A 4,869-nucleotide genomic window follows, 5' to 3' on the forward strand; every position below is an offset into this window, starting at 1 on the left:
GCGAGATTAAGTTTTTTTTTTTTTTTTTTTTTTTTTTTTCAATGTAACAATTCCTAATACTTTATCGAGTTAATCTTGTGATTTTCTCCTCTCTTGCTCCCTTGAACTTTATGAGACGTCTTAGTCTCGTACAAACTCCAAGAGAAAATAAATATTATTTTTTTACTTAGAAAAATTCAAAGAATTTGAATTTTTAAGTTAAGGAGGCCATAAACTTATAAGGTTTTCCGTATTCTGTTCCCATTCCCCCCCCCCCCCCCCCCAAATAAAAGTTTTTGCAACATGAACCTTTTTTTCCCTAATTTTTATGTCGGGAAAAGTAGGAAACTTGGACACCGGATGGAGAGAGAGAGAGAGAGAGAGAGAGAGAGAGAGAGAGAGAGAGAGAGAGAGAGAGAGAGAGAGAGAGAGAGAGAGAGCTACTTAAAGAGTGTTTTCGTGTAGAGTTCTTGAAATCGGAATGATTCGTGGGGATAGAACCCTTGATTTCTGAGTTCGCTTTTCGCTTGTTTTCTGTTGCAAATAAATTTTGTAGATGCTAAAAAAATATTGTGATTTTTTTTTTAAGCAAGTGCTTGCATTTTGAAAAATGAGAATAAAAGAGATATTTATAGTGTTCCTTTAGAGTTCTTGAAATCGGAATGATTCATGGAAATAGAGCGTTTGATTTCTGAGTTCGCTTTTCGCCTGCTTTTTTTTTTCTTCTTTTTTTATTACATAACATTTTTTTTTAATAAATTTCCTAGATGCTAAAATAAATTTGTGAAATAGAGTATAATAAATATTTGTTTAAATAAATTTCCTAGATGCTAAAATAAATTTGTGAAATAGAGTATAATAAATATTTGTTTAAATAAATTTCCTAGATGCTAAAATAAATTTGTGAAATAGAGTAAAATAAATATTTGTTTAAATAAATTTCCTAGATGCTAAAATAAATTTGTGAAATAGAGTAAAATAAATATTTGTTTAAATAAATTTCCTAGATGCTAAAATAAATTTGTGAAATAGAGTAAAATAAATATTTGTTTAAATAAATTTCCTAGATGCTAAAATAAATTTGTGAAATAGAGTAAAATAAATATTTGTTTAAATAAATTTCCTAGATGCTAAAATAAAATTGTGAAATAAAATAGGACAAATATTTTTTTAAGTGATTTTCCTAGATGCAAAAAAACAAAAATAATTTTTTTTAAGCAAGTGATTTCCTTTTAACAAAATCGAGATGAGAAATCATTTTATTTTAGTTATTGATTTTCAATAAATAATTTTTTTTTCTTCAAGTAACTGCTTTCCTCTTTCCTAAATGGATAAGCAAGTGATTTCCTCTTAACAAATTCGAGATGAGAAATAATTTTATTTTATTTTTTGATTTTCAATAAATAATTTTTTTTCTTCAAGTGACTACTTTCCTTTTTCCTAAATGGAGTTTTAAATATATACATTTATCCCTTTTCCTTAAAAAGAAATAAGTATTAAGAAAACAAATTTGAGATGAGAAATTATTTTACAGTATTTTATTTATTGATTTCCAATAAATGATTTTTTTTCTTCAAGTAACTGCTTTCCTCTTTCCTAAAAGGAGTTTTAAATATATACATTTATCCCTTTCCTTAAAAAGAAATAAGTATTAAGAAAACGAATAAAAAAAAATAATTGAGTATCAATTTTTTTTAAGCAAGTGATTTCCTTTTTAATAAAATCGAGATGAGAAATCATTTTATTTTAGTTATTGATTTTCAATAAATACACTTTTTTTCTTCAAGTAACTGCTTTCCTCTTTCCTAGATGGAGTCTTAAATAAATACATTTATCCTTTTCCATAAAAAGAAATAAGTATTAAGAAAACAAATTCGATATGAGAAATCATTTTACAGTATTTTATCTATTGATTTTCAATAAAAAAATTTTTTTTCTTCAAATAACTGCTTTCCTCTTTCCTAAATGGAGTTTTAAATATATACATTTATCCCTTTTCCATAAAAAGAATAAGTATTAAGAAAACGAATACAAGAAAAGAATTAAGTATCAAGAAAATTTGTACAAATCATGATTGAAAGTCTGATAGTGTCTTTGATCTGAATGAAGTTGTATTCTACATTTATCCCTTTTCCATAAAAAGAAATAAGTATTGAGAAAACGAATACAAGAAAAGAATTAAGTATCAAGGAAAAAAAGAAATAATGATTAAGAAAACGAATACAAGAAAAGAATTAAGTATCAAGAAAAATTTGTACAAATCATGATTGAAAGTCTGATAGTGTCTTTGCTCTGAATGAAGTTGTAATCATTTCTATCCAAAGTTTGCGATTTCCTCCCGGTAGTAAAACGCAGAGTTTGGGAGCATTCATCAAGGCTTGTCACGATGCCTAAACATTTTGCTGCTGAGAATAATTAACAGAGACAGATACATTTCTCTCTCTCTGTGAGTTCAGAATGGCTTGTGTTTATATGACCTCCCTGCCAGAGTTGTTGATGACATTTTGCGTTCTGGTGATAACACTTCCAGGTTGCAATAAAGTTCGTCGGCTGTTTTTTTCAGTTTTTACTTTTTTGATTTATAGTTTTTTTTTTATTAATAATAAATCGTTCTTGGGATTGAATTTTATCAGTTTTGCCACTTGCTATGATAGGGATTATTTCGGCCTGACATTTATTAGAATAAAGACTGTTTCGGCTTGTCATTTATTGGAATTATGACTATTTCATCTTGACGTTTTTTAGAATAAAGACTATCTCGGCTTGTCAGTTATTAGAATAAAGACTATTTCGGCTTGTCAGTTATTAGAATAAAGACTATCTCGCCTTGTCATTTATTAGATTAAAGACTATCTCGGCTTGTCATTTATTAGAATAGAGACTGTTTTGGCTTGTCATTTATTGGAATAAAGACTATTTCGGCCTGACATTTATTAGAATCAAGACTGTTTCGGCTTGTCATTTATTGGAATAAAGACTATTTCAACTTGACGTTTTTTTAGAATAAAGACTATCTCGTCTTGACGTTTATTAGAATAAAGACAATTTCGGCTTGTCATTTATTAGATTAAAGACTATCTCGCCTTGTCATTTATTTGAATAAAGACTATTTCAACTTATCGTTTATTAGAATAAAGACTATCTCGGCTTGTCATTTATTTGATGAAGACTATTTCAACGTGGCATTTATTAGAATAAAGACTGTTTCGGCTTGTCATTTATTAGAATAAAGACTATTTCAACATGATTTTTTCTTTTTCTCAGAATAAAGACTATTTCAACATCATTTTCTCAGTATAAAGACTATTTCAATATAACTCTCAGAATAAAGACCATTCCAACATCATTTTCTCAGTATAAAGACTATTTCAATATAACTCTCAGAATAAAGACCATTCCAACATCATTTTCTCATTTTCTTAGTATAAAGACTATTTCAGCATAACTCTCTCAGAATAAAGACTATTTCAACATCATTTACTCATTTTTCTCAGAATAAAGACTATTTCAACATAATTTTCTCAGAATAAAGACTATTTCAGCATAATTTTCTCATTTTCAAAACTATGTCAGTATAATTTTCTTAGAATAAAGACTATTTCATCATAACTTTCTCAGAATAAAGACTATTTCAAAATAACTTTCTCAGAATAAAGACTATTTCAACTTGTCATTTACTACAATGAAATTAACATTTATGTGAATAAAAACCCATATAATCTATGCTACTACTAAATTTGAAACTCAAAGATAATCATATCGTTAGTCTAATTTGAAAAATATTTTTTTCATCTATTAAAATCATTCGAAAAATAAAAAAAAGGGTCATTAAATTATCAATCCCATTAGACTACATTTAAACCTATTTTACGCAATTAGATTCTATTAACAGTCTTGTTAATCCACTGGAGAATTCCAAATCAATCATCAACCATTTGAGAGAACGATTGAGATGGATTATTCAATTTATCAACAACCAGTAAATGTGATTAACTTATTAAAAGGAAGATATAAATTGTTCCCAACAATTTCAATTTATTCAAACTAATCGTACCGACGAATGAGTTGTAATTATTAAAATATTGAAAGTCCATCAAGAATAAAAAAAAAATCCTATATGTTCTTACACTTGACTTTGCATCGACTTACAAGAATCATTTTAATATTTTAATGTCTTTCTTTAATATCTCTCGTCCCTTCTTTCATTTAAAAAAACCGACTCGTTTCTTAGTTCACATTATCGTAATCTTATTTCATAGGCCAATTCCCAACCTTCTGAAATTCCATAAAACTCTTGTTTTATAGGTTACATAAGAAAGGTCTATTTTAACGTTGATATTGATCTTGAATATATCTTTTTTATTCATCATATATAGTTTATTTGTTATTATTCCATTTCCTCACTAGGCTACTTTCCCTTTTGGAGCCCTTGGGTTTGTAGTATTTTGCTGTTCAAACCAGTGTTGTAGTATATGTCATATCTATTTTAACTTTGTTTATTGATTATTATTCTTAGAATATTTTTTTTTCATTATACATTGTTTATTTGTTATTCATTTATTTCATCTCCTCACTGGGCTATTTTCCCTTTTAGAGCCCTTGGGATTGTAGTATTTTGCTTTTCAAACTAGGGTTGTAGTATATAAGACATATCTATTTTGACGTTATTATTATGTATTTTTTTAGTGATTATATATATTTTATTTGCTATCAGTTATTTCATTTCCTCACCGGGCGGCTTTCTCCATTGGAGCCCTTGTGGTTGTAGCCCTCTGCTTTTCCAACCAGGGTTGTACCTTGGCTAGTGGTAATAATATTAATAATATAAGGTATTTCTCCATGAGGTGCCTTAAGCTGTCTTATATCTTCCTATATCCATATTGAACTAAC

This window comes from Palaemon carinicauda, chromosome 4 (assembly GCF_036898095.1).
Source record: "Palaemon carinicauda isolate YSFRI2023 chromosome 4, ASM3689809v2, whole genome shotgun sequence".
NCBI lineage: Eukaryota > Metazoa > Arthropoda > Malacostraca > Decapoda > Palaemonidae > Palaemon > Palaemon carinicauda.